Source organism: Engraulis encrasicolus, chromosome 23 (assembly GCF_034702125.1).
Source record: "Engraulis encrasicolus isolate BLACKSEA-1 chromosome 23, IST_EnEncr_1.0, whole genome shotgun sequence".
NCBI lineage: Eukaryota > Metazoa > Chordata > Actinopteri > Clupeiformes > Engraulidae > Engraulis > Engraulis encrasicolus.
In genome coordinates this window covers 10219476-10234372 of record NC_085879.1, presented here as the reverse complement: position 1 = coordinate 10234372, position 14897 = coordinate 10219476, and positions in this window count along the sequence as shown.

The following is a 14897-nucleotide window of genomic DNA, read 5'->3' as shown; positions in this document are numbered from 1 at the left end:
TCACCGCCCATTGCTCTTCATTGATGGTGATGTGTAGACCGACATTTGGTTATTGCATTTAATGGGGTGGATTTTGGGGATATGATTGTGTTAACAGGTCTTTTCCGACGTTGAAGGACTTTGAATGTGCCATGTTTACAGACATTAAAGCGATGGTTCGGAGTAGAATCACCCTAATGCCATTTGAACCGTGACACCCATCCACCTTTACACCCGAAGTGTTTTCTGCCGCAGGCTTACATCAACAGAGTTGCCGTGTTATTCGATGTTTATTCCGGTTAGCTTGACTCAAGCGCATATGGATACTGGGCACCGTCTCCAAACTTTCCCCACAAAAATAACATGTCATGACACCAAACTTCTGCAGTAGCACAAATATGGTCTGTACTCACGAAACGAAGCATTTGGAAGTTTGGAAATAGTCCAGGAGTTTATTATTATCAACACAAGCCGAATAGCTTCTCTGCTGCTAAAGCTGCGCCAACGTTACTTCCGTCATCTAAGACAAGCATGTAAGAGTCCTCAACGAAGCTCATAATATGCACAATGAAAAGTGAATTCAGCATCAGTATTGATAACGAAAATCCTTGTCTAATTGATAGTAGGTAAGATTTGAAATATCTTTTAAGTATTGCCTTGAAAATATAAGCCTTAATCACAATTCAGTGAAAACTTTTTTAACACTCTCGTCTGGAAGTTTGTTGAAGACTTTTACGGGCTTGTCTCATATGACGGAAGTAACGTTGGCACAGCTTTAGCAGCAGAGAAGCTATTCAGCTTGTGTTGATAATACTAAACTCCTGGACTATTTCCAAACTTCCAAATGCTTCGTTTCGTGAGTACAGACCATATTTGTGCTACTGCAGAAGTTTGGTGTCATGACATGTTATTTTTGTGGGGAAAGTTTGGAGACGGTGCCCAGTATCCATATGCGCTTGAGTCAAGCTAACCGGAATAAACATCGAATAACACGGCAACTCTGTTGATGTAAGCCTGCGGCAGAAAACACTTCGGGTGTAAAGGTGGATGGGTGTCACGGTTCAAATGGCATTAGGGTGATTCTACTCCGAACCATCGCTTTAACTCATTGGCTGCCAGCCATTTTCATAAAAGAGTACCTCGGAGTGCCAGAGATTTTTCAGCATTTTGGGCGTTTTTTGGAGGCTCACAGAAAATTGAGTTCTGTGTCTATGTCAACACCATACCTATCAAAACACAGATTAGACGCTCATCTGTCAGCAGAAAAAAACGGTGTCTCTCTACCCCTTTCCGTTCTTTCATAATCATCTGTTGAAACTAAGTGGAATTCGCCAAAATGCTGCTTTCTAGCCAAAAAGCTGAGAAAACGCCATTTGAAGTAGAACTATAACTGCAAACGTTTTTGCCCATAATGGCATCGTCCTAACAACTCCAAACCTATCAGATGCTATTACAGAGTCTTCTGTCATCTGTAGCCTGAACAAAAGATCGTTTGTATGACCTTTTCAACCTAATATACTGAAATATAACGGGGGTGGACTCGAAAACAAGTGTTTTGGTTTAGTTGCTGGCGCGCAGAATGGATCATGACAGCAGGTGCCCCTAACTCCGGGAACTCCCTCCCTCTCCCTCCCCCTCTGATCGTGCTCTCTCTCCCCTCGTTGGAGAACGAATCACAGCTGGTTTATTTCTTCCAGAAATAGTACCGTGTGTTGTGTCTTGTGGGGAGGGAGGCAGGTAGGCAGGCAGCTCCGCTTAGCGTAGCTTACTGCAGCTTCTTTGGTAGAGCGGACAATTTGCAGATTGATGATTACTGTAATCATGGTTCTGCTATAGTGATCTTGTCATATATTGTTCAATGAATTTTCTTTTGATAAAGTAGGCTACTGATCACATATCCAACATTTCACAAGCCGATTGGAGTGGTGAAGGCTAGCTGGTCTGAGGCTAAGTGCAATGCTTTCTCATGTGAGCTGACTGTATCTGACCAGACACAAAGGCTACTCTGTTCCAAGAATCTGCAACCCCCCTGTCTTTTTTGATGATACAGTAAGCTGATCATACTATACAGATCCATAAAAAATAACTGTAGAATGAGTAAAAATAGTTGACTTACCAAGGCTCCTTTATTTAGGCTTAGTTGTAAGTTGTTAGCGATTTCGTGCTAGCTAGCTAGCTAGCTGGCGTAGCAAAATTTATAGCCAAGCATTCCCAACATCACCACTAGTCCCGTGCATTCTCCTGTTAGATGATATTTTGTAAGCATCATCCTGATGTTGTGTAGGCTGATCACATTATCCAAAATGAAAGGTTGCCACACAGATCATCTCATGGTGTATTTTGGGCAAGCTAGCTACAATGCCTTCTAGCTAGATAGCAACTGGGGGTTGTATTTTGGTCATGAGAGGAAGGTTTTTTTTTTGGTCAGGCTCTGACACTAAAATCAGTAGCCTACCTGTGTTAAAATCAGAGGGCAAGAAAGTAGACTACTGTCACAGGTGCTTTACTTTCAAAAATGATTTTGCTATGCTACTTTTGAGATTATAATAGTAAAAAAGGGGTGTTTTTGTCTTGACATTTCCTCCTGGTCTGAACAGCCCTGCCTTGACTGTTCCTAAGGACACTTCTGCCACCTACAGGAACAGTTAGAAAATGCCTAGAGGCTTGAAATTTATACAGAAGATAGGTCAGACCGTCCTCGAGGCCTGGCTGTAAAAAAAACGCAATTATCGGCGAACGACGTCGAAGGCAGGGGGCGTCACTATTCGAAATGACGTCATTCGACGGCCAAGGCAGCCAATGAGTTAACGGCCCCTTCCATAGGTCCCTTCCTGCGGGTCTTTATGTACAACGGCAATAATGGCAGTTCCACCCGCTTACGTTGCGCGTAAAGACGCGTGCAGACTGGAAATTAAAGAAACATTCTGATGTGTTTTATTAATTCTCAAGCGTAATTTCAGTTATCATTTCAAGCAGCATTTAACGGCAATCTGTCTGGCCATGACCTGTTGAAAGTGTTGCGTTGCCCATGAGCGTGAGAATGACTTCGCTTGCCGTTCTGGAAAAAAGATGTGATGGGTGGTTATTATTCACCGGGGATTGAACTCACGCCTCCGATAAGGAAACGGCAAACGTGTATGAAATTCCGACATTCTAACCACTCACCCACCAACCGTGCTTCCATATTAGTGGTAGACTATAGCGTAGAATATTAAACATTATATGCAAAACCTACAAATAATACATGGTGGATTGTAATGTCGCATTTGGTAACTGCAGTTGAAGAGGGGTGAAGTCGGGGACATGATTGTGTTGACAAAGATTTGTGGACTTTGATAGATGTATAGCCTGAATTTGACAGGCACTGTGTGGTACAGCGTCACTGCTTTGCGACAAATGCACCCGAGCTGAGGCGAGACACTCCGAGCATTTCCGACAACTTCATCGTGCGTCTGAACTTACTTGGTTGGAATTTCATCGGACTTACTTCGTACCTACATCGGACTTTGTTGGTTTGAGGCTTTCGAGAAATCATCGTTGTTGGTTAGTTGTTGTGTCGGACTTCGTTCGTACTTACTTGGTCCGAAGGCTAATTTTGGTCGGATTCGAGAAATCCACCCCAGCTCGGCTTTGAGATTTCAAAAAATGCTTTGTGTGTCCATACCCCTTGTCGTTTTTCCGTTTTTGGCAATTTTGTGCAAGTTTGGGTCCTCATTGAAAACAATGGTAGAACCTTCAGAAGAGAGTCTTCCGTCCACTCTACAGATCAGAGTGTAGGAGGGGTTTTCGTTCATAAAACATCAACACTTTTACCTAGAAGTTTAGTTGACGCATTGTTAGCGAGCTCTATGAGATGACTCCAAACGGTGATAATATCATATCCCAACTCCCATTGCTTTTTAAATGGCAGGTGTGTAAAACCCCCCCAATGGCTGTGTCCTATTCATTTCAAGAGGTCCATTTGTGACTGAACCGTTTATCTTATAAACTTCATTCAAGGACTGTTAGAAAGACCACACGTATGACTCCAATCTGTGCAAAGGACATGTGCCAATTCTGTTTAGTTTTTTTTTAACAACAGCGATAATACTAACTGCCATACAGTCAATCAGAACAGGTGCTGCCAATACAGGGTTCCATCTCAACTGTCACTTTATTCTCTCAACATTCTATTCTTAACGAGCAGCTGCACTACCATTCTAGAAGTCTATTGTTCAGCTCTTCAATGCAATGTGATATTGTCTTGCTGGAATGCGCATGACAGTCAGCTGCTTGGCTCAATGGTAAAGGTGCTGAATTAGCGATATGGATGTTGATTTTCAAAATTATATCATATGCAGTGTTCCTTAGCCAACTTAAAATAGCATGTATGTCATTTAGTATCAATGGCAAAGGTGCTGGATTAGAGATATGGAGGTTGTGAGTTTGAATCCCACTCGGACCCATGTTGATTTTCAAAATTATATCATATGCAGTGTTCCTTAGCCAACTTAAAATAGCATGTATGTCATTTAGTGTCAATGGCAAAGGTGCTGGATTTAGAGATATGGAGGTTGTGAGTTTGAATCCCACTCGGACTCATGTTGATTTTAAAAATCATATCATATGCACTGTTCCTTAGCCAACTTAAAGGGACAGTTTGGTCAATTTCAACATGCTGTTGTATTGCTCACGCTACCCTTGACTTGTCAGTACCTGGTGATGCCACATTTTTCGGCTCAGCCCTTTCCGAGATATGAGCAATTCTAATGGGGGCAGCGTTTGTTTACATTTTTTAAAAATGAAACATATGCCAACTCCAAATATTTTCCCAAAAGGTACTGCTGTTTGCTAGTTGTCTGCTGATGTTTTATAACCTTTTGGATGTTTTTGGGAATAAATAAAAATGTTTTTTTGAAATGTAAACAAAGAGCTGCCCCCATTACAATGACCAGGATCTCGGAAACGGCGGAAGAAGAAGAAGAAAAAAAAAAATCTCAGGTACTGACAAGTCCAGGGTAGTGTGAGCATTACAACTGCATGTTGAAATTGACCAAACTGTCCCTTTAAAATAACATGTATGTCATTTAGTATCAAAGGCAAAGGTGCTGGATTAGAGATATGGAGGTTGTGAGTTTGAATCCCACTCGGACCCATTTTGATTTTCAAAATTACATCATATGCAGTGTTCCTTAGCCAACTTAAAAATGCACTTCTGTCATTTAGTATATCTCCAAAACGTGGAGCTACAACACTTTCAAAATGGCTGAATCCAAGATGGCTGAATTGTTTGGCCCATAACTTCTGACTGGTTGGATGGATTTTTCCAACATTTATTTTAGCTTTGTATTCTCAAGAGTAGTTTGTTTTTAATTTAGGTATAGAGATATCAAAAATAAAACTGCTCATCTCTGCCCCAAAAGGCAAGCCAGCTTCCAGCATTTTCTGTGAGAATGCAATCTAGTTTTGCTTATTTTTTTAATTAAACCAGCTATTTTATTTTCCTAATGCAACATAGCCTACCTAAGGTACAGCTACAAAAATGTAGGCTATCATTATTCATTTTATTTTCAACACTAAAGTGGCATGGGTTATATTTTTTTTATATTTTATACTTATATTTTTCAACAAGCTTAAAATACTATTACTAGGTGCTGTCTTATTTACTGTTTTCTATGTAGAGGAAACACAGGAGGAAGAATTCAAAAATCAACCTCCCCTCAGTTGACAACTGAAATAATACAATGATATTGGATGTTTATGTGGATTTGTTTTACACCATTTTCCAAAGTTTGCCTTATTGTCAACTTCACACGAAATCAGAGTATGTCTCACCATACATGGTTTAGAATTAATGACATGAAATAATCAAGAATAATAAATGATTTTGTTGCATAATGTCACTCCTAATGCACATTACAGATCAGTGGCCAAAGGCCCTTTTCCACGGCATGACTCAGCTGCTGTTTATTGCTATTCTATTAGCCAAGTATGGCAAGGCACGGAAACCAGCCCTCGTTTTTTCTGCTGACTGAACCAAGCTGAGTGAATACTGAACAGAATAGACAGAGGTACCATCGTGGCCCATTGGCCAACATGGTGTACGTCAGCTCCCCCGGAATGGTGTATTCAAAAATAACCATGGTGGCCACCCGATCAACTACCTTCTAGAATTTTTTCTTACTTTGATATGACATTTGGAGCAAAAAAATTAACATTGAAATATGAAATATGATGTCGCTCAAACTATTCATAGCCTACATCGATAGATTTAGATATAGGCCTACCTTGGCCTTGTGTTAATCAGCTAGCCCATGTAAAGTAATCGTGACAACATCAAAAACGTAGCTCCAGCTATACTCTGGGTAGCACAGTTTGCAATGAAGACACCAACCACGTTGACTGAACACCACTGTACGTGGAAAAGTGCCTTAACAGGGTGGGTCTCAATGTGTTAGTACACTCTGTACTCAATGTATTGTTTGAATATTGGACCTCCTACCTGGTCAAAACTGGGACATGGCCCTGAAGTGCCCTGGGGAAGTGCCCTGAAGATTAGTAGGGTAAAAAAGCGGCAAATTATTGCTGTCTACAGATACTCCGATGTGTTTAGTGTGACTTTTTTTATTTGTAATAATGTGCTAATTTGTTAGGAAAGGAGAAGAGGTAGCTATAAGAAAACAAATCAGTTTAGCAAAGAATAGGATGCACTGTGGTTGTTATTATGAATACGTTCATTGTCATAATACAGTTTCATAAACAGCGTTTAGAGACAGAGAACTGCTGATCAAGCAGATTATTATCACTTGTCAATAAATCAAAACATGTACTACTAAAATGTTTAAAACACTGCACTTTACACTCTCCACTCTTTTCATTGATTTCTCAGCTTGTTCTGTTTTAGTTTGCGGCTCTACTACATTGAGGACAAGATGCCGTCTAGAATCACTCGCTACCACCCCCATTCAGCCCCACGGTATGAGCCCCATATGTGCACAATTTTGCTCCATTGTTGGATGTTATGCATATAATTGGAAAGATGAGCATCTATGCTTTCTGACAATATATGGCATTTGCCTCTACATGGCCTAAACCAGTGGTTCTCAACCTTTTTAGAACAAACGCCCCCTTGACCACATCACAAGTCTTCCACTGCCCCCCTGCCCTCATCATAAGCTTACCAATGCCCCCTTCATATTGAAAAAAAACAATAGACTAATGCCCCCAAATAGTAACTAAGCCCCATGCCCACTCAGTTGTCTCCTTCTCAACGCCCCCCCTAGGGCTCCCCAATGCCCCCTGGGGGGCTGTAGCGCCCCCGTTGAGAAACACTAGCCTAAACAATCCGTTGTGAATTCATATGTAGAAGCAGGGCCCATTCTGATGAGTAGAAATGAATGCAACTAAAGGCCTACTTTGAAGGCCATGAGGTGGGAACACTCAAATGTCATAAACCTGGAAAGGACAGAAACTCTGTACAGCTTTCTAATGCTTCAGTGCATTTTTTTCACTTTACCAAGTAGTTTCTATTTACTACATAAATATGAATTAAACCTAGTCCAATGCAATAAATGTGGCACAGGTTGCTTGGACTTCACTGTTCTGCCCAGCTGTATGGGACATCTTTTTTGTTTAACCTTGTTAAACTTGCCTTTTTACCATTTCAAGCTATTCATTGAACGTGCAAAACTTAAATTCATTTAAATAATTGGGAAAAAAAGTATGATGTTTTAAAACTTTTGACTGGTGGTAGTGTATTTGCACTGGTCTACAAACACATTTCAGGCTTTATTTACGAAGCCTATAAATTTACACCATATAGAGTTCACAAATGGTCTAGGTTGTGTCAAGACAAAAGTGATTCATCAAGTGATTAAAAACATCTGGGGAATATTTAGAGTTATAATGCACATTTTCTTTATTTTTTTGTTGAATAAATAAGTACAGCACATACATTCAAGACAAGCTTATATAGTGGGAACAATATTAAAATGGTGCATTAATTAACATTCACAATAACATGTTTAATACTTCAGGTAATACATTATTTTTGATCATAAATAAATAAATAAGTTCATATATAAACACAAGTGTAATATACATCAAGTCACACAAAACTAACAGTCATCATTAAAAACATCATTGTCTTTGTCATTAGCTTACAAATAGGTGTAAACATTAAAATGTTTCAGACATACTTCAATTACATGTGTAATGAAGTATTAAGTACAGTATGCGCTCACATTCTGAGGTGCTGTGGCATGAAGACAAACCAAAACACAGTTTGGTCAAAATAAATATAAAATTAACACTTCTACCGTATGTCATTGGTTTTATACAGCAGGCCTTATAAGCATGTAGTAAGCATGTTACATCAGTGGCTCTATTTCTTCTGTTCCGGAGTCTTCCTTCATACATTTGACAGCGCACAGAGCCGAAGAAGGATGTTCAGGTGCCACTGACCAATTAGAAGGCCAGTAGCTATGGACCAATCAGCAGCTTCTACCAGGGCCGAATCAGCAGCAGAGAGAGCAGAGTCAGGCTGCAGGTGGTGAAGAGACTGATCTTGCTGCTGACGTCACCAGAGGATGAAGCACTGACATCTGTAAGGGAAGAGCAACATATGGTTTAAAATGGAGTCAAAATACAACAGAAAAAACAAGAACGTCTGTAGAGAGCATGTCTCTGTCAAGCCGAAATGTAATCAGCTTGTGCTATTCTGCACAACAAAACATACTGTCAAAATGTCAGAGCCATATATTCATAAATTGCGCAAACCAACTAATAAACAGACACTGGCCAAAAAGTAACCCCCTTGACAGTGGTAGGCTACTGTTATAATAATGGGTTGAAGCTACTGTATATTTTCCATTGACTGATATGATGTCAATGGGTAGGCCACTGTAATAATAATGGGTAGAAGCTAACGTACCTTTTCCATTGACTGATATGATGTCAATGGGTAGGCCACTGTAATAATAATGGGTAGAAGCTAACGTACCTTTTCCATCGACTGATATGATGTTGATGCTCAGCTTGCCGCTCCTGGCTGCCCTCAGCATGGTGTTGTACACGTCTGTGGCACTGGGCAGGGTGGCGTTGTATGTAAAGTGCAGCTCCGACTGGTGCAGAATGGAATTAGATTGCACGGTTCCAACACTGAAAAATAAAACATTTATTTATTAGACTTTGAATTACTTGTTATTTTTTCATAGCCATTAGTGCAAATCAATGATATGGATAATAAGCTAAGACAAACCCAATTCAGAGCTTTTTTGACACTATATTACCATTTCATTTTATTTTAAAAGAGTGGTATTATCAAACATACCTGAAAGTCTCTGGGGTGAGGCAGATGAAGTCTGGTGAATAGTCCTCATGGAAAAATGGTTCAAGCTGCAAAACAACAAACAGTCATATAGTTAGTTGACAACCAGACTAACACGAGTTTCATTCTTAATCACTTACACATTAACATGGTGCTACTTTCACTGGTTAGGATGCAATATACAATAAACCCCTTCAAAAGGAGTTAGGTTGTAGGCAGCTGAACTTTTTGGAGGTTGATGGTTGCCAGACTAATCAATTGTGAACAACTTAACTCCTTTGAATATCATGACCTATGACCTGGATGAATGAGACTTGCCAGACACTCACCTCCTCCTTGATGAGGGCAGCCCTGTTGCGGTAAGATGTGGAGTTGATCGACAGGAGGGAGAGAACAAAATTCTCACTGGTGGTGAACTGAGAATTGGACATCACCTGAGGGGAACCTAAAAAAAAAGATTGGCAAAATAAATATTAGCCCAGAAGTCATTGTTACCTAATACCTTCAGTTGAGAATTTTCAATGATTACTCATTGAACTTTCAACTTTTTGGGTATGAATGCAATTTAATGACATTGATTGACACTTACGGGTGACTTCGATGTTGTTTATGTCCACATCAATGGGGTTGGATGTGCTTGAGGCTTCCTGCTGGATGGCTAGCGCCACATCAGAACTGGTTGGGGCATTCTCAGGGGCGTTCTGGTCAAACTCCACCTGAATCTCTGCCTCTGTGTTGGCCTGACGATAACGAATGCTGGACCTACAACAGATGATGAGAAGCACAAGGTTAGATTACGAGGTTAGTACTTCACAAGGTTAGCCTTACACTGGAGTAGACTATATGAATTATGCGCGAAATCTAAATTGTTATGACACAGTGTAGAAAAACACATAGAGCATAACTGAATATTTACCTCAGTGAGATGACAACAACTCTGACGAACATGGATCCATAACGCTGACTGTAAATGGGAGTACACTGTGGAAACAAGGACAGAGAAAAGATCATTACAAATTATGCTACTCCTTACTTCTTTCTACAAGTACAGTACTGTATGTTTGGCATAATTCACCAAATATGGTGAAAATATCTAGTGAACAGTGTCTATGATAACACTTACCCAAGAAACAATTGAAGCAGCCTGCTGTTGATAAGCTGAGCTCTGAGGGTTGTTGTAGTCAGAGATGAAGGTATTGAGCAGCAGCATACGGATTCCAACGATGAAGCGAGGGGTGCTTGATGTGGCTGTAGTAGTTGTGGCAATAGTTGTGGTAGTTGTAGTTGTTGTTGTTGGGGCAACCGTGGTAGTTGTGATTGAACCCTCTGTAGCTGCTACTGTGGTTGTGGTAGTTGCTGCAGCTGTGGCTGGACTCTGTGTAGTTGTAGTTGTTGCCATGGTAGTGGTTGTCTCTGTGGCTGCTGCTTGGGTAGTTGCTGGGGAAACTGTAGTCGTCTCTGTTGGGTTGGCAAATAAATTACAATGTATTAACTTGACAATCACATCTACTTTATATTTCTGCCTATCTCTCTACTACTAAGAACAAATGGTAAGTAGATCAAACTCGCACCTTCCAGCATGCCCGAGCCCTCATCAGAGCGCAGTAGCTGTTCTTCAACGGCCCTTGGCACTCGGTTTCTCATCTCAGAAGTGTGATGAGGATGCTGGGTCCTGGAGTTGAAGTTGGTTCTGGAATTCTTGTCCGTAAGAAGAAACTGTGAGCTCTCTATGTCACTGTAGAACTCCATATTGTCTGACTGGCTGGAGACGTCCTTGGGAAGGCATAGCGACAAGACGAAAAAACCTGTGATGGAAGGCAGAAATTAGTTGCACTGTCCATAACTGGAATATCTAAACACTTGTCTCTTTTATGGTGTATGGGTAATATGTTTAATTTAATTTATCTTAATGTGTCTAAATACAATGTGCCTAAATATGAATGTGTCTAAATTAACATTTTTGAAAAAGAAAAAATGTACTGACCTGAAAAGAGCAGAAGTTTGAACATTTCTGGCAGTCTATTCAGATGAAAAAAAGAGAACTGGTGAAGTGATTCTTCTGATCCTTGTCTTGAGAGTTCTCTTTCTTGAGTGTGCTGGAGATTCAGAGAGGCAGATGCTTTATACTGTTGAGAGAGCGGCCATATTATGTGGGTCATACGTGTGTCTGGGATCAATTACGCACTTGCTGGCATACCGCTAAAGATTCAAAAATACCAATCACTCACAGTCATATTCATCACAATGGTGGACGAACAATGGCTGGTCGCATCTCTAAACTAGACAGGCCGGTTTTTTGACAGGGTTATGACATAACGGGGTTAGGTGTGTCTGCTTCTTCTACGCTTGTGAACGCAATGGAATCTTTTTTTAGTCGTGATCGATATTTTTATCTTTTTTATTTATTTTGAGTCCTTGGAATGCCACCCATAGATTGTAAAATTGTAGATCAAAATGGAAGATAAGGTGAAGTCAAGCTTACTTTAGCATCATTATTATTATTATTATTATTATTATTATTATTATTATTATTATTATTATTATTATTATTATTATTATTATTATTATTAATTATGTTGTGGTTAGAAATAAGTCATAATAATGTAGATATGTGATCATTGCAATACAGTGCATTACATTAAATTGCATAAGCTGATGCTTTTGTCCAAAGCGATTTACATATAATACAAGGTGGTTTGGTTATAGTCATCTTAATGGTGGCTCCCAGTGTGTTTGCATTTGACATATTGGCTACGTTCACATGACGTTTCTAATTCCGAATGAATAATTCCGAATTAATTTGTATTGTCGAGTTTACTTTCATCTTTCATTTCATTCTGAATTAAGAAGGGTTTACATTATGTTTTCAAAGAGGAATTAAGCTTTATTCAGAATTAAATGGAGTTAACTCTGAATTAAACGTCTCATGTAAACATAGCCATTGTTAGAATACTGGTTAAAATGGTGTGGGGCAGTTTTACTGGATGTTCTGACAACTGGCAGAATGTCTACAGAGATATTTAGAGATAGAAGTATCAAATGGCTTGGTGTTTTACTGTAACTTCACCTTTTTTGGTTCTTTTATTTACATTCATTCAGACATTTTTCTATTTATGTATTGTTATTATTATTATTATTATTATTATTATTATTATTATTATTATTATTATTGCACAAATAATCTTGGCTGTGTTTCTGGCCAAAAATCTGAAGGCTCGCCTAAGTTTTATGCTATTGCTTTGCACATATTCATTATAGTTCTGTTTTGTTTTTTTCATCCCCTGCCCTCTTTAGAGGAGTTGTTCTCCTGTCGCTGTATGATGAAAGCCAAGCAAATCATCAGAGACCCCTACTATCCTGGACATAAACTGTTTGAGCTGCCATCAGGCAGGCATGGGCTTTGGGTACAAAAACTAACAGGCTAAGAGGCAGTTTTTATCCAAAAGCAATCTGCACATTTAATTTTGCACAGCTGACTTTTTCTAATCTTAACTCTTTATATATATATAGGTTCTTTGTTGATTTTTAAGCACAGTGAGCATCTGCACTTTACCAATTTCGTTGTACCTGTACAATGACAATAAAGTTTCATTCATTCATTCATTCATTCATTCATTCATTCATTCATTCATTCATTCATTCATTCATTCATTCATTCATTCATTCATTCATTCATTCATTCATCCCTTAGCCTATATAATACATTCTTGGTTATATTTCGTTTGTGATTTTAAATATAATTCGGCACAAAATACAGTTGTTTATTATTGTTGAATAATCGTGATTAATAAATGTGATTTCAATTTTGATGCAAATATTTGTAATAAGCATTATTCCCCATAATCGTGCAGCCCTAACTTCTACAACTACTTTCTTATGTAACTTGCCAAATTTACAATCCAACATGTATTTGCTGTAGAGATGATCCCATCTTATTTACTGTATTTCTTGATATGTTCATAGGCAGCATCTGTTTTTGTCCACTCGAATAAGATTAATAACAGAATGAGTAAAATTCTTTATTGCATAATGTAGATAGGTAATTGTAAAAAATAACTTAACCCATAACACAGATGCATGGTCCTCTGACGGGTGGGTCTGTGCCTATACATCAAGTACAATGAGGACACTCTGTACTGCACTTGACATAAACTATTGTTTGAATGCTGGACCTCCTCCCTGCTGATATTTGACGAAAGGTAGGCCTATTTTTGTCACTTGTCCGTCACTGTCTGGGCAGTTAGTTTAAGGAACACCCTTAAAATTGACAAGTTGTTGATGCCAACTACCACAACCACCACTGAAGCATGTTTGACGTGTGTGTGTGTGTGTGTGTGTGTGTGTGTGTGTGTGTGTGTGTGTGTGTGTGTGTGTGTGTGTGTGTGTGTGTGTGTGTGTGTGTGTGTGTGTGTGTGTGTGTGTGCGTGTGTCCAAAGTGTATTACAGCTTTTTTGAGTAATTTGAAACAAGTATATTTGCACTTGTCACCTACTAGAATACGTAAAAGTGTGACACCTTGACGCACAGGTATGTTAATATGAGGTGGAGCCAAGCAGCTATGAACTTTTGACCACACCCTCATGAGGTGACAAAAGGACACTGATTAGCATACGTCAACAGAGATCTCAGATTTTATCTCCTTGCACTGTGCTGTACGCTGTGACACAGCACCTTGAGGTATGCTAGTAACCTACTAAGTGATTCATGTGATACTGTCTGTCTGTCTGTCAGATGTGTGATACACATTGCAAGACAAAATATACATTGCAAGAGACAATATGCATTTCAAGACTGATCAAATGTCAAACTGTTTCCTGATGTGAAAACAGTACTTAAAATGTTACACATGAGCAGTTATGTATGCTCTATGCTATTCAAACGTCATAGAGCATAGCCGGCATTGAATTATATAACCAGACGGACAAACCGGATTGACAATGCAATTACCATGTGCAGTACATTTAGAGTACATTACTTTATTTTGGTAGAATAAATAAGTTAATAAATAAGTACATTACATACATTCAAGACAAGCTTATAAAGTTGGCAATATTAAAATGGTGCATTAATTAACATTCACAATAACATGTATAATAATACTGAAGGTAATACATAATTTTTTATCATAAATAAATAAATAAGTTCATATATAAACACACGTGTAATATGCATCAAGTCACACAAAACTAACAGCCATCATTAAAAACAACACTGTCTGTCATTAGCTTACAAATAGCTGTAAACATTTAAAAAAATGTCATATATACTTCAATTACATGTGTAATAAAGTATTGAATATGCCTAGATTATACACTCATATTTCAAGGTGCTGTAGCATCAAAACAGACCAAAACACAGTTTGGTCAAAATTAGTATAGAATTAACACTGCTTACAATAGGCCTACTCAAATGCTTACATCTTAAACACTCAATCCCAGCAGATATTGTAGTTCAAATGTGGCTGCACAGTCTGTTGTAAATGAGTGGAAGACATCACTGATGCACTTGTATGAGCATTTGACGCGCAAAATTTGATGTTCAAGTCATATTAAAATACTTAAATATGTAGGGCCAACTGTAATACACACTTGAAATGATCTGGCGGGCCAAA